This window comes from Anas platyrhynchos, chromosome 4 (assembly GCF_047663525.1).
Source record: "Anas platyrhynchos isolate ZD024472 breed Pekin duck chromosome 4, IASCAAS_PekinDuck_T2T, whole genome shotgun sequence".
Classification (NCBI taxonomy): domain Eukaryota; kingdom Metazoa; phylum Chordata; class Aves; order Anseriformes; family Anatidae; genus Anas; species Anas platyrhynchos.
Window position 1 is genome coordinate 25111321 of NC_092590.1, and position 26356 is coordinate 25137676.

General features: G+C 36.3%; 1 protein-coding gene across 25 annotated transcripts in view; it reads right to left on the reverse strand.

Moving 5' to 3' along the window:
* The window catches only part of TENM3 (teneurin transmembrane protein 3), a 1327252-nt gene that overhangs the window by 794726 nt on the left and 506170 nt on the right, over window positions 1-26356 (reverse strand). For 23 of the 25 annotated variants that reach the window (XM_072037263.1, XM_072037262.1, XM_038177893.2 and 20 more), the window contains one exon: window positions 14479-14644. The gene's annotated coding sequence lies outside the window, so the exon portion shown is untranslated. The remainder of the gene's footprint in view (window positions 1-14478; window positions 14645-26356) is intronic. The other 2 variants (XM_072037264.1, XM_038177882.2) reach the window with 1 other exon arrangement.

The following is a 26356-nucleotide window of genomic DNA, read 5'->3' on the forward strand; positions in this document are numbered from 1 at the left end:
GAGAATTTATAAGACATGAGAATTTTCCAGCCGCGCTTTTGATAATATTATCTGCTCATTCAAAGTGTTGTTAAGAATACTGAGGAACTGTAATTTTGTCATCAAGAAGAGTTCACACATTTTAAAATGTGATCATTGTATAAATTATATGTCACATGCATCAGTAAGTGACTACTGTGAATTTTAGGAGTAATTGAACATGGCCGTGCTGTCCCATGGGGTATAGATATGTAGAAGTCCTCACACACAGCGAATACCATTAGCACATGAGGTCTGTTTGCCAGGTGTAAGTGATGTGCCAGAGTGTTCTGAGATCAGAGGAAATTGGTAGTGTCTGTAACTCCAGCTAACAGCAACAGAAGCTCCCTTCTGGCCTATGGCAGCAAAGGATACAATAAGCCTCACTACTTTTGATTGCTGTTTACTCGGGGCTGCATTCTGTGTCAGGTAACCAGTACAGGGCCATAGCACCTATTGAAGAAGGATACCTGTCCTGTCCCTGTGTACCCCTGTGCCTTAAAAATTACACCTACAAAAGAGTGTCTTACTCTTAATAGTGTGGTAACACTGTGAGACTATGAACTATATTTTAAGCAGAACTTGTTTAGAAAATGATCTGTAACGCATAAATAACACTTCTAAACAGAGTTTCTTTGTCTAAGTCAGAAATGGCACTTCCCTTCTCTAACAAATGGCCAAAAAGTCTGCTAGAACACTGGGAAATGAATTTGATCAGCAGACAATTAGGTATTTTCAAAATATGAAAATGTTTTTAATATTAACCTGATTTAATATAAGATTAATAAGCATTTCAAAATCAAAGATCAATCAAGAAAAAATACTCCTGGACCTTGCTTGTGAATTGAAATTGCTGTATAAGGGTAAGTATGAAGCAGTGGAGTTCCACTGGAGAGCTAAGCTCAATAAATTCTACAGTGTTTGCAAAACATCCAATGTGGTTCCTTCCAGGGAAAAGCAAAGGGGTTAACTTCAAAGCTATTTTGAACAGTTTTATAGTTTTGTAAATATTATGAAGCATTTATGAAGTTCCCAAAGTTTCCAAAATAATATCTCGATTTAAGATTCAATAGTATGACAGGAATGTGACTGCATAAACAATGCTACATGACAAGGTGTTTCAATCTTCTCTTTCATTCTATTTGAAACAGTGTGTTCACAATTACAAAACGTTCTTCTCTATATCAGGTATCTGAAAATATAAACTAAACAGATAATGATAATTTGCTGAAAGTCAAATAAAGCCAATGTTATGTAATTTCATTATGCAAAATGGTTTTTATTTTACAACACTGATTATGTCAGTTAGGTAAACAACTTTAAATGATCTTAATCTATTTCTCCAATATAGTAATGCATATACATACTTATTTTTTAAACTGAGATTAATTATTATTAATAGAACTTAATCCATAATGTATGTAAGCATCCCTATTGATATATACCCTTGATATATACCCTGGCTATAGACATTTCCCAAAGATGCCTTAAAAATTATGAGATAGCACTTACAAAGTAAAATATTTAAGAAGGATTCACAACAGTTAGCAGAATAGTCTGATACAGGTAAAATGCCAAAGGGAGGGGGGGGGGGAAGTTTAGCTAGGTTACAGCAAAGTTGGAAGAAAAAGCTTTCAAAGCAGGAGCAAAAAACACATGGCAGGAGGCACTTTTAAACACAGGTCTTGGACTATTCCAACTTGCTGCTGAAACTACACAGCACAGAACCGTGTTTTAATGGTTGCCTTTTACTTGTTTCCTTTTGCAGCCACAAATTAATACGCAGAAGCAAAAGACAGACCAAATATGAATTGAAAATAAGGCATCAATTTGAACCAAAATAAAATGGAATAGATAAGCAAGCAAAGAGGATTTGCCTTGAAGCAATATGGTAAATCAATGAGAGGCATACGCAGCTCAAGTTGCATCTCAGAGAGACGTTCTCCAAATGACACTGGCCCACCACCTGCTGTATGTCATTTTACAGCAATTCTACAATCATTTGAATACAATAGAATGCTCATCATCTTCATGTAAAATGCATGACAAAAGTTCGTCTGCTGAAATTGCATATTACTAAGACTAGGAATAAGGTGGGTGTCTTTTCCATAGTTTGTATGAAAATAAATCAGCTAGAAATCCTATACTTAAGTTGCTTTTAGCATTGTTCATTTTGTAAGATTTCTGAATATGGCAGCAGAAAATGGAAATATGCCAAAACAGTATTCCCGAAGTCTGTGAGTAGCTTCTCTGAGCCCATGAAAACTCATTCAGGTTTGAGATTATAAGATTATTGGTTTAAAAAGGACACAATAAAAAAGGTCAAACAAAGTCTGAGGACCACCTTTTTAATGCATTAAAAAAAAAAAAAAAAAAAAACTTTTTATATCCCATGCATATCAAGGGCACATTCTATCAGAAAGCTTGTAGGACCAACAGACAGTGAAGTTGGAGAAGGAGTGTTTATAGAAGATGAGGCCAAAATGAGTCATTTTCTGCCTTCAATGCGGTAAGGTTTTGCACCATCAACCACAATGTGTAATCTACTTATAAAACTTAAAACTATCACCAAAGAGTGAATCTATGTCAATGTGACAAATTGTAGAAGGTGTACTACAGAATTAAAAGGCAAATGAATTAACACAAATATTGGGAAGCAAAAGAAAATCCTGACTCATGTGTTCTTTGGTGGCATCAATGAGCAAATAAATATGACTGATCTGATGGATATCATCTGCTTCAATTTTCAATAACAACAGCAAGTTTGGACCAAACTTGGACCAAACTACTTGGTTCAAAAGACTAGAGCCTTAGAGAAACTAGGCTATCATAGGATAAGAATAGAGTTCCTCTCATGTATAAATAACTGGTTGAAAAAAAAAACAAAACAAAACAAAAAAAAAAACACAGAAAACAGAAGTTGTCAATCTCCTCAATAAGGAGAGAGACAACAGGCGAATACCAAAGAAACCTGTGCCAAAGCCTGTGACATTCAACATATTAAAGATTAACTACAGAATAAACAATTTACTCGAAGCAGCAAAGGTAAAAGCCAGGTACGATAGCAAAAGAAATTAGGTTGATAAAAACACAGTAACTGGCATAGGGAAAAATATCCGAACTTTATATGAACAGGTTCTGGATGAGTTACTGCTTTTCAGGAGCAAGCTATTGGTGTTCCAACAGACAGTTCTTTATTCAAAATCTTGTCTGGAATACTGTGTGCAATAAAGTTCCCAACTCAAGAGGAACACATTTAACTTGACAAGCTGGAAAGAAACTAAAGCAGGATTATTTTTGTGTGAGGAATAAATGCAGGAGAAAAAGAGATGAAGCATAAGAAACACTGAAACACGTAAGAAACATCAAAACACACAAGAAACACTGAAATACACTTGGGAAACAGATGTACCCTCTTCTGTTTCATCTTCCTGATGAAACCATAAGGATTCCATTATCATTAAAAAAATATATCACAATAGCCAAGTAATTATTTGCTATTATGTTAATAACAACACAGTTTGTTACTACTTTGGCAACCTTTTTCTTAATCAGGAATTCAACGTAGTTCCTGTCTCTAGATGGAAAACTGAATGGACATGTTTATTTGTAGAGTGGGAAAATTAATAAATTTGGATCATAGAATCATAGAATATCCTGAGTTGGAAGGGACCCTTAAGGATCATCAAGTCCAACTCTTGACACCGCACAGGTCTACCCAAAAGTTCAGACCATGTGACTAAGTGCACAGTCCAATCTCTTCTTAAATTCAGTCAGGCTCGGTGCAGTGACCACTTCCCTGGGGAGCCTGTTCCAGTGTGCAACCACTCTCTCTGTGAAGAACCCCCTCCTGATGTCAAGCCTAAATTTCCCCTGCCTCAGCTTAACCCCGTTCCCGCGGGTCCTGTCGCTGGTGTTAATGGAGAAAAGGTCTCCTGCCTCTCGACACCCCCTTACGAGGAAGTTGTAGACTGCGATGAGGTCTCCCCTCAGCCTCCTCTTCTCCAGGCTGAACAGGCCCAGTGCCCTCAGCCGTTCCTCGTACGTCTTCCCCTCCAGGCCTTTCACCATCTTCGTAGCCCTCCTCTGGACACTCTCCAACAGTTTCATGTCCTTTTTATACTGTGGTGCCCAGAACTGCACACAGTACTCGAGGTGAGGCCGCACCAGCGCAGAGTAGAGCGGGACAATCACCTCCCTTGACCTACTAGCGATGCCGTGCTTGATGCACCCCAGGACACGGTTGGCCCTCCTGGCTGCCAGGGCACACTGCTGGCTCATATTCAACTTGCTGTCTACCACGACCCCCAGATCCCTCTCTTCTAGGCTGCTCTTCAGCGCCTCACCGCCCAGTCTGTACGTGCAGCCAGGGATGTTTGACTAAAAATAATTTTTAATTCTTTCATACCTTTGTTCTTTCATTTCACATACTTTTAAGAATTAGCTCTTATAGAACTAGTAGAATATTGAGGACAAATATCTAATGTAGCCCTTAACTTACAGATACATAGCGTGCTGAATTTTCATCGTATTCTGCTGTTACTAAACCTTGTGAGCACCAGACCACAAAATGGACATGAAGAAAGGAATAGATTGTGTCTTTGGTATTCAGTCATTCCTAATCCTAATTCCTTCCTAATTTTTCACTCCTTTCACAACTGCTATTGGCAATGTTGTCTACCAATTCTGTGGCCTGAAGATATACAATCCAGTTCTGAGTCATAGACACTTGAGCACAATTTACTTCATTGTGATGAACTTTCAGCCATCAGAAATAGGTTCTAGGATTCTTAAGGGCCAAGCAGTGTAAAGGCAATGAGATATTTGCATCTATTACAACATATGGAGTGAACACCACTTCAAAATACATAGCAAATCTCATTATGAAGCTAGGGAAGATGCATTGATTCTGCTACTATTTGGACTAGATCTTAATGACAAAAGGGCATTGGAAGCTATAAAAAAGTACCATGTACCCAAGACAGGCCAGCAGTAGAAAGATTAAGTAAAACACTCTTTAGACAATCGGTAATTACCTGACTGCAGCTCTGTCATGTTCCTCCTGCTTTCATCTTGGTTCTAAAACATACTTATGGTTCCTTTCTTCACACCAGTTTGTATTTTCTTCTTAAAGAGTCTTTTACATAATTCATACATACATACAAGAAATAAATATTCCTAATTCTCATTGTTTACTGGAGTTTTGCTAGAACGATCTCCGACAAGTAACACTCCCTCAGAACACTCCTAAGGAAGTCCAGAATGTAAAGACCATATCCTGGGAACTACATCCTATAAACATGCTAAGTGGAACTTACGTGCAGTATCTTCTTTGAGGGAAGATACAATGAAAGATACGCACAGAAAAATAAGTTTGAAATGCTGTGATTGCACTGATTTACTTCAGAACCCTACAATACTCCGATATACAACCAGATTGATTTCACATAATCCCAGTAACTTGGTGAAGTGACCAGATGGAGGAAATGCTTGGTGGCAAGACAGGGAAGGGATAGAATTCAGTAGCTGAAGTAAGACTGGAAAACCTGACTACTTTAAGCATTGCAATAAGAAACAAAACTGAAGGGTACAAGTGAATGGGAAGTACGTTTCCCCCTTACCTTTCCTTTCTTTCTGTTCCTCCAAATATACAGAAAGTGAACCTAAAAGTTGATGGTTCAGCAAAGAAGGGTCTAAAAATGCACCCTTCTCACTATGCAATCACGAAGGGAGGGTAAACCAACTTGCACTAAAACAATACCATTATGTTATCCCTACCTCATGGAAACAACTACAGAGAAAAACTTCCTTTCTTTTTTTTTTTTTTTCTCCTCTAGGCAGAAGCACATGTCCCATCAAAAGAAGGTAGAAAGGTCTAGATGTTGTTTGTCTCACTCAAAGACAAGTTCAGGAACTTCTGTCATTTCTGATCACAGAGCAGAAGCAGAGTAACAGAGAAGTACATACAGACCCATGCCATTCAGACCTACTACTGCTGCACTCTATCTGAAATCAAAGTGGCTGCTCTATTTTTTACCATGGTGAGAAAGCAAAAAATAATTACCTTTACTGGTAAAATGAACAGCTTTCCCTTACTATATTTGTAAGGATATTTTGTACTGTAAGAACATGTGCGTGTATAGTTGTACACGTATCTGTGTATCACACATCAATTTGAGACAGAGGTGGGAAGGTCCTCTCAGTGTTGAAGTGTATAGGTATCAATACTGATCTGGCTGGCTGGCAAGTAGCAAAGATCCTAGACAGTTCTTTCCAAACTGAACTCCACTCTGATATAGGAGAGCATCCTACTAGGAAAATTTTATTACTGGACATTACTCTTACCTTCTGTATTCTATTTTGTGCTATATTTTTAAATGATAATAATGCAAAAATCCACATCAGGTCTCCATGAGAAAGAACCAGTAATGTTTCTTTCAGTTTTAAAATCATTCATTCTGTTCTGTGGAACAGAACATAAAATTTCTGCTTTTCTCATGTAAGATTTCACTTTACTGCAAAGATTTAACCATTTTGGTATTTAAAAACAACAGAACATAATCGGATTACTGAGAGTTAGGAAGCGCTTTCACATCCCATACTTTACATGCATTTTTAATAACCATTTGTTATTACTGTTCTGTAATATGGAAATCCATATTATTGTTAATATTGCACAAATTCACAGCTAATCACATTATAGTACCAAAGGAACAATTATAGTATGTGAATGTGTATAAAGATTAATATACATATCCTAATAAATCTCAGCTGACCCATTAATGTGTAATGGGCCCAAAGGAGGCCTCATATCCTTAGTATATAAATGGCACATTTCTTTCCCCCTCCACTCCTCTCCTCATTTTGTTTTATATGTACAAACTGCCATAAAAAGGCAAATTAAGCCATACAAAAACACTCTCAAACATCAAGAGGCTAATCAAAAGCACAAACCACTTTCTTTTCTTATTATACTACAAGAATCACGTTAATATTTGACATGCATGTACAATGAGCTTTTTTGCTTTTTCTTACTTCCCCTTTGGAGAATACGGCTTCTGAAGTGGGCAGGTATACGTTTCACATGCACTCTACTACTTCAAGCTATTACGGGGGGGGGTTAAAGCAGGAACTTTCAGTTTTAATTGTAAATTATAATGCCTATTTCTCGGTCTATGGCACACCTTCAGCTGTTTCAATTAAATCTTTTTTAGTTTAAAATGAAAGAAAAAAGAGACAAATGATCCTTTTTGTTATGTAAGATATGCTTTACAATATTGCTACATAGTGACAATTCCTTTTCCTCCTGTCACATCCTGTCCCTTAGACCATGCTGCAGAAAAGCAATTTTCTGCCTCAAAAGCACTCTATTTTTTAAAAGTTTGTCTCTGGGCAATTTTCAGGTCTACTAGACCTGCACAACTGTATACAGATGAGAAAAACCCAAAATAGGGCAATTTATTTGATTCCTCCTCTTCAAAACATTTAGCTGAGATTGCATATCCAACAGAGAAAGCCCAACAAGAATATTCAGAGATGACCTGCAGTGACACTCATCTTTTTTTTTCAAGAAAATTTGCATTAAACATCTTCTCCAGACTCCTCAGATAGTCTAGATTTGCCTTTTGTTTAATATGACCTTTAACACAAATACCTCCCAGGATATTAACAGTTAATTTCCTTTTTAAAAGAGCTTGTAAGAACCAGTCAGTTAAATAAAACACTTAAGGAGTCTTTCAAAGGAAGAATAGTGGTGTTTTTTGGGGGTTGGTTGTCTTTTTTTTTTTCTTTTTTTTTTTTTTTTTTTTGAGAGAGAGAGATGTGCATTCATTTGAATCAGTTTCTTTCTTGAAAAAGAAAGCAAAAGAACCACTTGGATGGGAAAATAAATTCTCCCAGTGTTCTGCTCCTGGTAACTTAGCATTTATCAATGCCTGGAGCTAGTTTGACCTCAGTATTCTCCCGGTACACTTCTGCCCTAACACAGTCAGGGCATTTCACAACGGAGCAAAGGCCTCCCCTTTATAACCATCCACATTTTGAAAATGATTTTACCTGCAGTGGAACTCTTTCCGGAATTAAGATTGCTTCAGGCTTTGGACCTCAATTTGCTACTAATGTAACATTCAGTAAAGTATCATATGATTTAATAAAAATAAATAAATCACTTCATGCCATTTTTGAAAGTTCTCAAGCAATGAGGTGAATTTTCAAAACTGAAAACAAATAAATCATAGACTCCTCAATGTCTAAAATCATTTTCAAATTGGATATATGCACTTCTGAAAATTGTAAACCAGACTGATAGCTACTTTAGCCCTGAAGATGTTTTATTTTTCCATTCCTGTTTTTTCTCAATTGAAAGCTAGGTAAGTTTCAGAATTTCGTGTTAGCATGCATATAAATTAAATTGTGACCAAAAATCACTACTAACATTGACACCAGAATATAGTAAGACATAAAATATATTTATAGCCATTATTAGTAGGTCAGGCTGCACCAGCTACAACTTTTTTTTTTTTCCCCCTGATGCAATAAGTACCTTTAGAAAAATGCCTTTTGCATTTTGCTCTGACTGACATGTGAACTGGAAAGGGAATTGTCTTTTTTTCTGTGTAGAAATACATGATCCTCCAGTTCAGTAGTGTATTTGCTGAACTTTGAAAGTGGATAAAGTGGGACAGTAAAAGAAGAATACAATTCTTGTAAGCTATCTTCAACTCTCATGTCTGCTTTAGACTGCTCGAACATTTAGTTGTGCAAGAAACTTATTAACGTACCCCTCTATCATCTTGCTGGCTGGCAAACCTTCAGTTTGGTATCTGGTTGCTGTCAGCTGGTCACAGCTCACTGATGATCCAAAAGTGTTAAGTGAAGACTGATGCTCTAGTCATTTTGTTTTCTTTAACAGGAACGCAGTGACTATGTCAATCAGAAATTACCAGGAATAGAAACAGCAAACTTGTAATGAGAAAATACACTTGCCCCTAAATTCCTCCTTTTCAGACAATTATTGTGTTCCGTTTGTTTGTATATTTGCTCTGTTTCAGTAAGGTTTATCTGACTATAGAAGGTTTTACATTCAACATCAAGATAACATCATTTCAGCCAAGGAATCACAAGAGTTACTTCAAAGCAAAACTGCATATTGCCAGTGCTCTTTGATTAAATGTATGTTGTTTCTTTAACTAAGTCTTTAATAATCAAGGCTCTGGAACACCTTTTAACCATGACTTTGCAAAGCAACCATAGAAAAGCATAAACAGAAAAGCTGTACACCTGACAGAATGAGCACTGAAAAAGAAATGCTGTCACTGGTTTCAAGTGTGACAATGTATATTTTCAGTAACTTTTGTGAAGTCAAATATTATGTTTGTAAGATAACAAGATGTTAAGCTGAAGCATGTTTTTTCAATGACTAGTCAGTAAACAGTGCTGGAGGAGCCCTTAAGGCTGGGAATGGGATCCCTCCTTTCTTCTCTGCAGAGACTACGCAGACCACAAAACCACAATTGTGTTTTTTCTGCCCCATCCATTTCCTTGCATTTTATAAGGTTTCTCAGTGCTGTTGAGGAATAGAGAAGGAGACTTCTGTGCAACTGATGTTTAGATTGTGTGTCTAAATGAAGCTCATTCAGACGCTTCCCTCACAATCCTCATTATGGGAAGGCCTACGCATGCAGTCAGAGACAGACAGACTGACACAGCAAGGCTGGAAACTGAACATTTTGAGCAGTCCTCGAGCTGCAGCTTAAACTTAGGTGTGAATATGGGCACCCTTACCTTCATGACTGTTCTCACAGTTACTCTACTTCTATTTAGCTCCAACTCGTACTCTGACAAAGATGTCTCCTTGTAGCCCAAGAACGTAACACTTAGAGAATCTCTCTTTTCCCCCCATTTTCTACTGACTAGTAGGCCTGACTCCAGACTCAACGTGCCTTATGTTCAAATGCACCACTTGGTTCACAACCCGTAACACAGAATTGGGTGCCAGTCCAAACAGCAAATGTTTGAAAGCTAAACAATGCCACTCTGTGATACTCATACAGAAGTCCCTTTGTACAGTCACCATAAAATCTAAAAATTCAGTTTGTTATGTGCATAAAGCAAAAGCAGAAACTGAAAGAAGAAAAAATAAAAAGCAGAAAACAAAATAGTTTTCAGAAATAACCTTTCATTTCTTCTCTTACAATAAGGTATTTGAAAACCAGTAAAATACTTTATTTCAACTTAGCTGTGTAACCGTAGAAAAGTAACAAGAATATATGCATGATGAGTTTGACCTAGATGTTTGAATAGTAGACAAGACAGCTCCTCACCTCCCTGAAAGTGGTGCCACATGATCTGCCAGTGGTTTCTAAATGTTGTCACGCAAAATGTTTTTGGCACCTCCTCAGAACCTTCTCATTTATTGACGCTGCACAACCACTTTCCACGCTTGGGCCTAGTTTGTCCCACTGCCTCACAGAGGAAGAAGTACCATCATTCTCATGGTAAAGTCTTTCTTGTATCCAACAAATAATCTTATCAGAATGCTTGAAGATGAAAAAATTACTTTCATGATTTCCACATGTAAATCTCATTTTTCCCCCGTTTTTGTTTGAAATGTGCTAGAAGTAATTTTAATGACACATTTACCTGACAAATTGCTGGTATGTGTTATTCAAGAATTTAATAGCAATTTCATGATTTTTATATCAATGTTTTGATTATTCAATTTATGAATTTGAGCTCTGAATATTTTATGTAACAATCACTGACTGGTATTCCATATTCTTATTCATTACTTGGACTTATGAGCAGTTTGGATGATTTAGCTAAACAGTCACTGTAAAATCTCAAGCCACCATCAGTAATTCACTCTCATATTTTCTAAGTTAAAAATCTTAAAAGGTAGGAGGGGGGAAGGGAGATGGTGATTTATCTGCTATTTGAACAAACAAAAGTTCAAATAAGGAGTTAAGAGTCATAAGTACAGTTCATCAAAATTTGCTTTTTAACTAAGAGAAACATCAGTGAAAAAATTCTTTATCGTATTGTCTCCTACTCCCAATGGGAGCACATGCAACCCAGCTACCTGTTAGATCTTTTTTAATGCCTGCGCATTTCAGTCTCATCCAAGTCTGAAATCCCAGTCTGTATGTGTGTTCTGTCTCCCTACCTGTACTTGGTAATTTTTCAGCTGGGTGATTGTCAAATGTTAACTAAATCAGTAAACGGAAGTCTTAAAGATAATTAGGACCCTACAAGTTTCAGGGATGGAGATCCAAATTAACAACCCGAGGGAGCTGAGTTTAGGCAGAATTCAGGCACTCTGACAGGAGCTGGCTGGCCTGCTCAGCATTCTTGGAGCTGCACATGAAGCACAGCTCTTGTCTCTCAGCCAAAGAGGGCAATAGGAGACAAGAGGAACAGGGAAATTGGGGTTGCAGCTGAAATTGGTGACCTTACAGTACAAAGAAAACAAGATTTCCCCAGGAAATCTGGCTTTATTAGTTCTAGCTCCTGAAGCATCGTATTTCTGCAGGTTGGCAGTTTGTGTGACTTTATTTAAAAAACAAGAGTGTTATGATTCCATTTCAATCAAATTTCTACAAGGTTAGAAAGGCACAAGAAAATGAAATAAAAATGAAGAAAAACCCTACAGATAAAAAGAGAAACATATGTTCTTTTATAACAGTGTTGTTCTCCCCTTTAGTTAGGTGAAAATAACACTATTTAAGACTAATGGTAGTTTATACTTCTGGAAGTTAATGCAGTGTGCACAATCAATCGATATCTGAACCAGGCTGCAAGGAAGTGTCCTCATTAAGCCTTCATTTGTAGTTCAGAGCTACAGGCTTCAAAGGGGTAAACTTGCCTTTTAAGCTTTCAGTGTTAGAGCTTACACTGGATTTTTCACCAACCTCCTGAAAAAACAGTTACTTAAAAAAAAAAGAAGTTACATAACCAGATGTGGATTAATCCCATTCCAACACAGTATGGTAAAGCGAAGAATCCCACCTTCTTAACATGGGAAGGTGGGATTCCTACCTATAGTATGAAATTCTTACTCTTATTACAGTGAGAATTATAAATAATTATGTAATATTTAATAAAGTTATTTCTCACTCTTTACCCCTCTCAATTCCCTTGAAGAAAGCCCCCTTACTCTTTCTAAAATGTCAAACTTGAACAAAATACCAAGTATGTGGAAAAGGCAAGGGAAGCAGCACAGTATCGAATATAGTACCATCTGGCAGATCACACTTGAATGCACGGTTGTTTCAAAGAGAAATTAAAACAAGAAAACATGGTACCAGAATTTATTGGCAATTTCTGGCACTTCTTTCTAATGCTGGATGCAGCCAAAAGTAAAAAAGCCACCATTTTCTGATCTACAAGGAATGTAACATCCTAGCCTCTACAAAGCTGCTATGCTCCCTTAGGATGGATGAAGCAGTTGCTGTGGTCCTAACAGAGCTTATGATCATCCAGTTACCTATTATTAGTATACCAGTTGCTCTCATAAGTCTTCCAAAAATGTCATTATAATTTAAAATAATGAGTTGTGATCTGTATGCCTATACTTGGAATCTTGCATGGAAAACAAGAAATGCTGAGTCTTTAACTGTTGGACTGTATATAGTTCTGTTTTATTCCTTTTTAAGAAAAGCAGCTACACGTGCTAAATATCATGCTGTGATCAAAGTGTAGGCTATTCCATACAGCTACTGTAAAACTATGCAACATCCTGTAAGAATATAACAATAATCTGACAGACAACTTTGGAAGTACAATTAAAGAAGTCCTTTCTCAGAACTTGTATGCTCTGAAACTCTCCCCTCATGTTTTAAATGAGGTGCAAACTTACCACCATATATCACTGAACTAGAAGTTGTAGAATATGGTTATGATTAGCAGAATATTACTAGATAAAGAGCTGTAAAAAATGTATTTATTCAATTACAATATTTATGTATTCCTTCATTTTCTGAAATCTTTATTACAAGGATCTCTGACCCAGACAAAGACTTAAATCTTTAACCTTAACCTGACACTGATTTATCTGCATACTCAAATGTTAACCCCAAAATATGTAACAAAGGGAGGGAAGGAAAGGAAGGGAAGAAGCATGTTGATAAAGTACAGACATTTATGCAATTCTGATAATTTTTTGCCCTCTTTCTTCTCTCCTCCATACTGTCCCTGACAACTAAAAGCCAATGAAAGCAGTGACAATCCTAATGCATAGCTGAGGAACTTACCATAGTACTACTCCTGGTTTGTTACCCAAGATATACATACACTACATATACCAGCCTTTCCTTTTGCTGGAAGTGTTCCTTTGATGAACAGGCATTATTTTGTTAGGCTGATGCCATGATAACTTTCCTATTAATACTTCTTTAGAAGTTTCTCAGATCCTTTTAATTGACATACTTCAAGTACACATGTGGTTAAAAAAAATTAAAAAAATCAAACATTATTTATCATATAGTCATAAATGATACATCACAGTCGTCTGGCTGTAGTCTGAATAGGAGAAAATTGCAATAATGTAGATAATACTGAATGGCAGCCGGCTAAATGACTCCTTTATGGCAATGTCTGTAGATTAAATGTGCAATCCTTCAGAAAATTCCTGCCTTAGATTCTGTGTGTATTTACAGCTTCCAAACTGTTTCAAGCCAGGTAAAATATTATTTGTATCTGAGTATATACCTTGTTGCATTCTATATTACAGTACTGTAAGTATTCCTTACCCATGTACGGCTCTTTCACTATCTACACATCTGTTTGCAACACTGAAAACCTCTTTAGGCATACTGAATGTCTTGAGCAGGATAAATCAACTGAGACAGCCTCAAATGACCTGAGAACTTTTTGAGTACTAAACTATGTAATTTAGATAGCCTTATGGAACTATTCCAGTTACCACAGCTTTCCTGGACTGCCCTGTGGGTATCAGAATTTCTGCAGTGCTGTGATTTCACTCTAGGCATGCTTCCCAAACCAGAAGGGTCCCAGAAAGCAGCCTCTGGCAAACTTCCTTAATTCCTCCACTTGGGAAAGTCTCATCTTGCCAGATTTGGGGCATTATGATAAATTTATACCATTCCAGACCATTTAGCCAACACAAAGCAACAGGAAGAGATGAGAGATTTCTGTTTTGCTGTCAGGAAGTATCTCTTTCTTAGAAATGGTACTGTTAAGAAATATTTTCTACAGTTTTAGTAGCTAACACACGCTAGCATCCTACGAATGCTCATAAGTCTATAGAAATACATGTTGTTAAATACCTGACATTATTATTAAACAGTAAAAATGGGGGAATAAAACACCACCAAACCACCTGCACATGCCTTTTTTTTTTTTTCCTTATACTTTGAAAAAAGGAAAACACTTAGGTCAACACAGCTTTTTGAAACAAGTTTCTTTGCACCAAGCAACTGTTTTCCCCATGTGGTCACTCACCAATATTTATAAGGGAAGGTCACTTTGAATGCCACCAGCAGATGAAAAAACAGGAGGGAAGCAGGGTTTTTGTGTCTTCACTGAGCTGGCTGATTCTGCCAAAGTGATAGCCGACATTGACATTACACAAGGGAAAGGTTGTCGTAGTCTCACAGTCCCAGCTCTGCTGCAGAAACAAAACAAAACAAAACCAGAAAGAAAAACATATGTGTAGACTTTTCAAATAAAAGTAATGCCAAAACATTAAAACTCTGATCTCTGGAATATAAATAAGGCTTTAATCTTGGCTTTGAAACAGTTATCACAAATCTACTTTAAAAACAAGATTTAAAAAGACCCCTAAGAAATTGAATATCCTTCTGTAAAATTAATCAATCACTTTGAGGGTTTAGTGGAAGGAAATGGCCATAAACATCTTATGTACTCAGTTGGTGGTAGAAGGCAGACAGAAATGACAATTCTGTTAAAAACAGGGAAAAGCTGAGATTTGAAGTGAAGATTGTATGCAGAGTATGTGGCAGGAAATGACAGGGAATTTTATCGGTGCACGTGGCCTAAGGAAAACTTAAGGGAAAGGTGAAGGATTAATGAGGGATTCCTATTTATTTATTTATTTATTATATTTTTCTAGCATCTGTCTGAATTATTACCTATACACCTGATACGTCCTAAAAGAAAAAACTGTGATGAATAAATAAACAGCTCTAGAAATCTTCAATAGGGTCCTTTACCTTGCAGGGAATATTATCATTGGCTTTTGATACAATTTCTGCTGCAGGGAAAGACTTTCAAAGCTCAGAATGCTGAAGTATTGCCAGGCGCTCAAAGACCCCCTGCTGTGCGCGTCAAACTAAGAAATCTCTCTGAACTTGTCGAATTAAAAGTCATCTCTCTCTCTCTGCAACCCCTGCATGAGCTGGGAAGCTCTGTCCTCATTTTTTTAGGCCTTCCACGATAAACAAATGGAGCCTGGAGCATCTTTATTCTTTTCAGGCACATAATTAAAATTCTTTAAAAAATGTAATTGAAGGCAATGAATTTCAAAAGGAGGTTCTAGTTAACAACAAAGCTAGAACAGTTTGAGGAGACGATATTGCTTTACCATTCAATTGTGTTTCAAAGGTAGAAGCAAAACAGCTTGTTAAGATTCTGGGTAAGTTTCTTTTATTTATTTATTTTGTTTGTACATCAAGAGGTTGCTCTAAACTTAAACATCTCAGCAGGATTTATGCTTTCTGGAATGTCATAAAACTTAATTACTGAAACAGCAAAGAGGAGTATACTATTAAAATATGAACAAAGCAAAAGTATTCATGGTTTCTTAAAATCATTATTTATATATCCCCTAAAAAATTAAAGAATATATTTATTGAAGAATTTGTATTTTCTTGGCAAGACTCCTTCATTCATCCAAACCACTGTAAATATTCACAACCTTGCAAAAGTTTATGAATCTGATAATGCATAAAACACTAATTTTCTGTGATCATTATTGCTGTGAAACATTGCAATGATTGCTTCTACTAGGTATTTTTGAAGTTGTCTAGAAAACAGCAAGTACTGCTAGAATTAAATTTCAAATTAATAAAAAAGGAATGGAAAAACACTTCTCTAGATTTGGATAACAGGAATTACCACACAACATTAACTAAAAGGTAGTAAAAGACAAGACTGTTTCAGAAAGTCATCTCTAAAGTCACTGCCTACAGAGTTTAAAATCTAAACCCAATGCTACTCAGTATCTTTTAGGGTGATGTAGCATCCCTCTCTGCGGAAAGAATGAAAGGTTCACTTCCCTGCTCTTTTTTGTTTGTATTTGCAATATTTTTCCATTCTGTGTTTTAAAGTGATATTTCTGGCTCTAAATGACCACTGGAGATTTATTATTATTAGGGATTCTTCCTAGAGAGACTGAAGAACTGAAGATTGAGATCTTTTAAGGAAAACTACAATTCTTTTAGCATTAAACACAGAAAGGACCGCGCAGCAAAGCAGCACCATTTCCATGGCTTCTGAGCAGCACTCTGCTTCTCCTAGTTAGTATGCCTCTGGGAGAGGAGAGACAGCACAGCTGCTTTTTCACCTCTGGAGGCAGGGGGAAGTAGGAGGCAGATGGGTCAGCACCACACATATTCTGTGGGGTCAAGAAATGTTCTGACTGGCAGAGAGGTGCAAACAGGACCCATTAAGCTCCACAGCGAGAGGCAATGCCACTGGAGATCTAGTAGAAGCAAACAATGGCTTTAGCTTCACTACCAAATAATACCAAGAGCACTACCAGTACACTAAGTTTGGTGTACTGGTATTTTCTGCAGTTGTCTAGCATTATCTTGGCAGGCTTTAGTAGCTCAGATTCGCACATGCCTCCACGCCACACCTCGAATATGCAATACACAGCTGCACCATTATGTCATGCACACAGTACTTTCATAGACTGCACAGAGCCTACCCATTATGCTCTGAACTGGACAAAATACACAACCAGTAACAATCATATCTGAGATCTAGCTGGATGCCACTTTGGCACACGCTGCGCAGCACGACCAAAGGCTATGTTACGTGTTCCTACCGGTGAACTATCTACCAAGGTGCACACTGCTCCTACAAACAGACAAAAATTAAGGCAGTCCCCTCTCTGCCTTTAATTTTTTTTTATCCCAGTACCACTAATGGGAGAAAAAAAGTGAACTTCTTGGCCTTCCCTTTAGACATGCTAAGAGGATTTATGAAAGCATAACTATCAGTTCTAATTGTGTAACTATCTTAATTGCCATGAAAGCAACAAAAAGCATAGGCATAATTTACAACAGAACAAAAACATAAATCAGAAAAAATCAACAAAAATATAAAGCAAGCATACACAAATGAGTATCTTTAAGCTAATTTCTACTACAAAACTGAATTAATGAAAGTACTGTGATTATAAATAGACTGTAGAGATAGCCAAAGAGATTATAGAAATAATTTGTTCCCTGTAGAACGTGAAGGACACTAGACAAAAAGTACGGTAACAAAGAGATTGCATCTGACGTTTTAAGAAAAAAAATACTGTGGCTCAGCATGAGTATTTAGTATCTGTTTGCAGAACGAGTAAAGGTTTCTTTAAGTTCACTGAGCACTCACTGTAAAGTTTAGGGAAGATCAGTAGCTTAGACAAAAGAGGCTACTGAAATATGAGCCACATCTATGAACAAAACTGATCAAAGTCTACGTGGCTGCCAGAGTGTCTTCAGTTTATTCCACTGCCATACACTTATTACTTGATTGAAAGGTGTGGAGATATAAGGCACCCAGGTTTCTCTCTACTGTCACTGGGCCTGAAACTCTCATTTGTTATGTCTGACTTCCTTTATTGATTTCTTTTTCCTAAGCATCAGTAACTGAAGTCATTTTTTTTTTCATGTTTCACATTTACATCAGAATAAATTCTTAGTAACTCTCTTTTACCCTCCATGCTCAGATTATTCTTTTAAAGCTGCAACAACTGAAAACTATCTGTATTAATCAAAATTATCCAGTTATATGTTAATATTGTGACAGTCACACTACACAATCATGTGCATGTCATAGACTCATACGTATCTTGAGGATCTCAGACACTTTCCTTAGTACATGGAGAAAAGAAATAATCTCTTTTCATACCACTGTCACATAAGAGGTTAACATGAATAATTTCATAGAACAATGCCTTTAAAAAACATTTTCTGCTTATAAACATCTACCTATTATAGGACATGAAACTAGTATATAAGTAAGGTCAAAAAAAAAAAAAAAAAAAAGATAAGATACCTATAGCAGAAGCCTCAAAGATACGGTTTTGATCCAATAGTTCAGAGTACTGTAGTTAAAAATTGTTGACAGGTGTTGCCTTGATAATTTGACACAAAGTACTGCTATTTCAGAAGATGGCAGAAGAGGGAGTAAGTGAATGTAAACCCCAAATTACATGCTCCAAGTGAAGTACAAGAGCAAGGCAATGCAGAGTATTTCAGCTGTTCTTCATCCTTTCCAGAAGAGCTTGGATTTGTCTTTGCTATACCGCACACAGTCAGGATATATCAGTATTTTAGATTTTTACAGAATGCTTCTCTTTAATATTCATGTGTCTTGATTACATAGATTAATACTTATTCATGTGTTTTGCACTATGCTCTTAGATCATACATTCTGTAATTACAACAAAAAATAACTTAAATATTAGATTTACTGTAGCGATAAAACAGAAACACGGAGGCACAGAGGGAGGAACTCTTTAGTGAGGTTTGCTATGTGACAAGCTGTACAGACAGAATTAAAAATATTAAGTGGATGCTTAAATGCATTAACAGGTTCAGTCTCTCACATTAGTACCAACTTTAGTGTTTCATGTGAGGTAGTTATCAAAAAAAAAAAAAAAAAGCTCAAAAAAAGTTTCAAGAACTATTTCATGCTGCTTTCAGCCACCCACCCCCACAGCTCTAGGCAATATGTCCCCCTCACTAGAAATCCTGAATATTAAAAATTATCTCAGATGCTTGAAAATTTCACTTACCATATATTTTGACTGAGATATTTACAGATGATTATGAAGAAAATAAATAATCAGTAAAATAGACGCATCTGGTTCAATTTGAATGCTATTACACTGATAATAATTATGCTAAATGCTAAATCCAGCTATTAGGCCCAAGGTTCTAGAACCAACTTCAGTGTAGGAAAGGAAAAAAACCTACTTCTTTTCTATTAGTTGTCTGTATATCAATATTGCAGTTACTAGTAATATGAACTAAAACTGAATGAAATCTTTCTGATGGTCTTTCTAGAGGATCTATTAAGCTAGTACAGCATCATAAGCAGGTACATATTAGAGACTCCAGCAAACCTAAGCCCTTCTCTCCTCATAAGTAAAGAAAGGAATTGCTAACACTCGGCAGAAAAATATTAGCCTATGCCAACATAGGCTACATTCCCATATCCTGATGTACTGGCTGCTTTCATTATTCTTCCATGAATATCCCTTCCCTAACACCTGTGTAGGGGCCATGTGGTCCCTAGTTCTTCCCATTAAGTTTCCCTGCTCCAGATTTTGCTAAAATCTATGTATCAAGTCTCATTCTGTGCTCTTCCTGAAAACTAACAGCTGTCAGACCCTTAAAGAGCTTTGACAACAACTAACATTTTTGCTCAAGCAAAAGCACTCTGTATCACTTCAGTGATGTGAACGGTGCTGTTTGGATATGAAAGCAGAGAAGCCTGACAGATAAGTCTCTGCTTCATTTGTCGTTTGCAAGAGAAGGAAACCCACTTTGCTAACAAGCTGTTTTCAGTTCTTAATAATGTTTGATGCTATGGTTGTTTACTGTATTTAAGATGTTGCAGATCTGATGGGGCATATAACCTTCAAAACAGGTGAAGCAAAACAAAGAGCACAGAACAGCTGTACTGTACCTAAGTGCTTGCCTGTGGGGTGAGAAGGGACCCATGCCATCCTACCTACCCTTTATTTTCAATGGTTTGTCTGTACAAAGCCCAATGAACTCAGGCAGGCATCTTACCCATTTGAAGTGCACCTGTTTGATAACAAAAGTTCTTAAAATGGTAAAAATCAATTACAAAAGGTTCTCACACACAGAGTCTTTATGCTGCTCTTAATTCTTATTCACAACATGGCAAATGGGAAGACAACTTACAGAGAAGGAATATACAGATATATCAAATACATATTTTTGTTTTTATCTTTAAAATATGTTAATGACCAGTGCTGTTCTTAAAGTTTGTAATAGTGGCATCTTTTTCCCTGGATGTATTTTCCCAGTCAACTTACAAGTTCTTTGAAACAAACTGCATTTGCAACCTTCCCTTTACGCTGTTTGGAGAAAACCACTGATAGCACAGAGTGTATCTGTCAAACTCTGCTAAAGAACAGAACAGGAACCTGACATAGTTATGACAAGCAAGCACTTCATACCAGGAAAGAACCTCATTTTGTTGATTAAGGCATACTGTTAGAATGGTGTGTTATGTCTTCATGTAAATAGGACCATGACAAAAATATTGATTCTGAAATATATTTGCAGACAGAATTAAGCCTGGAGGGAACTTAGAGAAAATGAAAAAAACAAAAAACAAAAACAAAACAAAACAAACAAACAAAAAACTCTTAAAATAATCACGTGTTGCATTGCACTACTAATATCTGTATTTGGAAAAAAAAAAGTCATTAAGAATTGCACTAGAATTGTAAAGGTAATAGTATTTTTAATTTGAATTTAAAATTATGCAACATGCTTATTTTGAATAACTAAAATTGATAGATCATACACTGCTTTTAGTGATGTCCTTTTATTTTGAAGAAGGTCAGTGTAATTTCCAGTTTTATGGAAGCTGAAACTCAGTTTCTCCAAATCATTATTTTCAAATATTACCTGGAGTTAATACACTGTAACTATTCTCATTTCTTAAAATCTGAGGTTCATGGATTTAAGCAAATGCAGGAAGTTTAGAAGCATCCTCATAAACCATATTAATCCTAAAGAACAAACAATGAAAAAATACCTATGTTCTAATTTTAAAGTTGCTGTGGAGTGCATCAATGGCATTTATATGCTTCTTGTGTTTTAAGGATGGGAATTTACTATACTAAATATTTTGAACTAATTTGCTAGATACACAGGATATATATTGATAATATCTCCTGTGCAACTACAGCTCTTAACTTTTATTTCTTTCATCTCGAATCCTTTAATGTCAAACCAAACATCTTGATAAAGTTCTCAGATCATTTAGTGCATTTAAAAAAAAAAAACAAAACAAAACAAAACCAAAAAACCATCAATTTTAAGCCGCTCCTGGTAAGTATATGTAAAGCAGAACAATGTCTTTGTACCTGGTCAGTAACAATCTGTAATTACATGATACTGTTTAGGGGCTTGGGATGACAGAACAGAGCTTACTGTTAATAAGCTTCCTAGACATTACAAATGTTAGACTAGCTGCAGTAGGGACTAACTAGTTAAGGTCACACATTGAAATTGAGCATGGCGCATAGTAAATACAGTTTGCCTGACCAGCTTTTGCTATCACATATGAATACTGTTTTTAGATAAAACACATTAAATAGATTAGCACAATTTTGTGATGCAATGACAGTGCATTTGCAGTTACACATAATGGTTATTTTGCTATATTCATATATTAATGAAGAACCTTCCCACAACTGAAATGACTTGCAGCATACCAATTGAGTTGTTTTATTCCTGGGTATTTTTCAGTTCTACCATATCATCTCTAGACTATGAAAAAAAGATTCAAGGAGACAATACTTAACTGCTTTTCACATCATGTGACTTGCTCTTATTTTCCTGTAATTATTTCATGTTTGGATAATATTTTCATAACTAGCTCATGTGCACATACTGTATGCTCATTGGTATTCATTTTGTTTTCACTTCAGCTTCTCATGTTGTTTCAGGTATGTACATGCTCAATTTTATGGCAGCAAGTATATACTGACACTTCATAACTATAACATGCTTGTCATAACTCCACATTGTGCTGTATGTGATAGTTTAGTAAATGAAGATTATACTGTCCTTTAGTCAGAACTGTGCTTGTAAGGACTGGAAAGGTTTCTGGGACCTGTGAGATACAGAGTGGTTGTTCTACAGAGCCTTCTGGACTCAACATGCATTGCACAGGTAGCAGTGAGTGTGAGGACTAGCTTTAGAAGCTCAGCTACTCTTCCTATCATACATGCCTTTGGTTTGCATCTTGGTTTTTCAAGTTCCATTCTTTGAATTTTGAAAATTATTTTCAGTCTACACCTGGTCTTTGTGTATTCCAAGATACTGCAATGTTTAAGTGACAATGCCTACTGGCCTGTTGTTTCATGTGAAACTAATATTGGCCAAGAAGAGTATGTGTTTGACTGTTTTTTTTTATTAATACAATAAGAGATACAGAATATAACATGTCTATTCATTGGTTTAGTAGTTCTCCCAGTTATGCCTGAAAGCCTACTGAAGACAAAAGGCAACCTTATACCTACTGAGCTGAAGTCACATCTGCATTCACAGCATTCTATGCAAGCAGGACCGTGAACTTTTATTATAAAAATTAAGAATGTGTTTCAATTCTGTGCTGTGTTTACTTCAAAATAATGTAACAGGTAAATTTGCCATCTTCCATCTTAATGTTCCACTTCCGCATCACCATCTTGTCAAACACTCATAGGTTCACCCTGCTTCGCAGGAAAGAGAAAGCAGTTCTGAAGAACATCAGAAAAACCAATTTGACTTGAAATGTAGCAATGAAATCATAATTCTGTCTAAAACTTCCACTCACTTTACAGGAAGGTATGATAAACTCATGGATAAAATACATAACTCCATGTAATAATTGTGGTTTGACTTCGAAACACAGGAAAGGACTTCAGGACCATCAGGTATGGTTACTTGCTTCTATGGAAATTACAGAAATAGCTTTCATGAACTTCCATTTCAAGAGCAATTAGAGACAAATTAGGTTTTTGTTTGTTTGTTTGTTTGTTTTCTAATTGGTTTGACTCCTGCTCCAGGAAGACAAAAGTTTTACATCGTTAGTTCGGTAGTATGAGACTGGTGATAACTGCTGAGAGTCGTTTGTCTATGAAGGTATGGCTGGGTAAAGTCAGAACATTGCTCTAATCTGGTGACCATGCAACAGCAACGAAAAAGGCATGGTTATACTCGGGAAGCAATGACTGATTTTAAAAAGGATTATCTGAGCTTCAATATTTCCCCTTTGTGCATGTTGACAAAATGTGAGGTAGAAGTCCAGAGTCTCCAGTCTGCTACATCCCTTGTAACTCACTATTGTTTTTTTTGTTGTTTTTTTTTTTTTTAAACAAGACTTCTGATTTTACATTCACAAAAGAATGAAATCTTGCAATAATGTTCATAATCAAATATCAGTGTTATTTTTAATTGTTGAGTCTAATCATACACCATTTAAAATTAAATTATATATATCATTATGCCTTGCCTAATTTTACAAACATTTCAGATAGTTCTAAAAATAGAAACCTGAAGATAGTGAGGGTTCTTGCTGAGGGTTTACTGTTGTAATTTCTCATGTTCCACTGTTTCATGGGACTACAAATGCTGCAAGCTAAGGAATCAATATGTTGGTGATACTAGTTTATCTAAACAGATGTTTTTCCAATGACAAAATATCAGTGAAGTGTGCTAATATGTATTATTCTCCAGCTGGGGAAAATACAGACCGGTTTGAAAGGGAAAGAGTGTTTACTTTGTGCCATCTCTGTGGGAGTAATTACATGTAGGCTATAAAAGAAATCATAATTAAAAGTACACCTGAAATATCCTATCAAGCCATTGTCAGAGAACAGGTCATTTTATGTAGTATTCCAGATGACTATTTGGAACCGTACACGTAGAATCATTCTTCCATCACATACCCTGGCACTTTCTGAGAAACAACACAGGCCCCATATGAAAGAACAAGTGCAAGTCATTTCTGTTTTCATCTTTGGGCTACTGTAGATTGTATAAATTGTTTGTAACTTTTTCTGTCATATTTGAAAAAATAACTTGATATGTGTAGGTCAGAAACCTGGAAGTACACGTATAAATGATTTCTGACTAGAAGCATCCAACACCATTGTAATACTTGAAGTAATTCTGAAGCAATTAGAAAGCAAGAAAGCTGCTACATGGTGTCATTAGCCTTCTGATACTGCTTTACTAACAATTAAATGTTTCTCGTTAATACTCAAGTACTTATTCTCACAGATGAGTACTTGAGTGACCATACCACCAGTACTTCCTCTAAATGTTAGAACAGTCCTATAGTGGTATAAATAATAAGCACTCACCTACTTATTATATGCATGAAATTTAAGCATAAGAGAAATTTCAGCCCCAAAACAGGAAAATTCTGTGAAATTACAAAACAAGGACATTTTAGTAACTAGAGAAATAGTATTATCCCTAATTAATTCTTGTACTGTTCTTTTCATTTAAGAATTTCACAGCTTCATTAGTAATATGTCAGTGTTGTACAACACTTACTCTGTGATCATTTACAACTAGAAGAAACATTTGACGTACTTCCACTACCTGTGTAAAACTACCACAAAATGTGCTCAATTTTTTTCTCCTTTCTAAAGAGCATTTTGTTGTGGCCCTTTACTGAATGAACCAGAAGTAAGCATTTCTGAAAACTGTACCTATAAAAAGCTCTGTAGAATAATTTTGATCTTTATTCACTGAGTTACTTGGGGTATATGGACATGACACAGCAGAGTGCTGTGTTCAGGCATTGCAAAGTCATGTCTGTGAGCCCTGGTATATCTATATGGCTGAGAGCATGCCATGTCACCAGTTTTATTTTTTCATCATTTTAGCTTAGCACTGTATGCAGACTAATTAGTGTTGCCTCTTAGAGAAGGTAGCTCACCTGCATCGAAGCTGCACCCTGTTGCTGCAGCTGTATTGCTCCAGCTCCAGGAGCAGCTCCTTGTGAGCACTAAGGCTCTGCACGGTGTTCCATGCACAGCATGTCTTGGTCTCCACACCAAAACCAAGAGTTTCAGAAGAGCTTAGTCATACTGAAATTAAGTTCAATTCAAGCTACTAAACAACCCTGGCCATTTCAAACATTCTCCCCAGGATATAATGGCTGTTTCTCTCTAAAAGCAAATTCTAAGTCTACCATTAGATTTGGCCAGCTAGCTAAATCTTAACATTAGAAACTGCACCCAATCATTCAGCAGCTGGTGACTATTATTGACAAGTAATCCTTGTACTTTTAACACTCTCTTTTGCTGTGAAAAAGATGATAAATGTAATGGCTGCATTAAGCTGAGCTAATTTATTCCTTCTCATAGGAGTGCAAAGGATGAACTGCTACCTCTCAATTAAACCTTCTCCTTCAGCACAGCATATCCAGTGGAAGAGACATTTCAACTGAAACAAAGCACTGTAAAATTACAAGTTTTGAACCACGAAAATGAGTCACAGAAGGGATTTTCAACATCCATTTTTCTTTTGACCAACAACTACTTGAAGACTAACATCTCATTATTAAACTGACTATAAATAGTATTTTAAAGTAGCCTGTGCTGGTTTTGATTATCTGTCCTGAATTAGGAGACAGCTGAAAGACGGTATAATTTCCTATTCAGAACACAACATTGAGGGATAATTAAAAGAAATTTTATCTCAACATAAAATCATGTATTTTTGAAGCACTCTGTTCAACTGCTACTTACACACAAAACTCTCTAAGTGGGATCAGTGGTAGATTTGAATGAGCTTGATCAAGCTTTTATTTATTTATTTCACATGGTAGCCATGAAAATTGATTTCCCATTTTAACAGAATAATTAATATACAAGTAGAAACTTAGTTATATTGTATGGCCTTCTGATATTCAATGAAGGGTGAAAACCTATTTATGTATGTTGAATCAGGACAATCCAGTCCAGAATGAAAGCTCAATATTTCAGAGCCAAATGTAAATTAGATGCAAAACAAAATTATTTCTACAAATACTTTAACAAGTTATTTTGAATCATTACTGCATGCAAGAGAATTAAGAACCACTTAAGTATTCTGTGGACGTTAATGATCAAATCAAAACTCATCAGTATAAATTCTTCAGCCAGCTACACATATAGCTTAATCACTAGTTCTTGCCTGAGAAAACATTTTACGGTATTTTCAGAAGATGAGACTTTTCAAGCTATTTCTTGGGTCTTATTTTCTAAATGTGGTACTTGATCACACACCTTTAATGTGCAACAGATGCATAGGCAATCCCTTGTAATGGCCTCACAGGGCATTCAAGGAATGGAACTCACCGGTTGTTCAGTGACGGAGATTAGCCATGAGTTCTT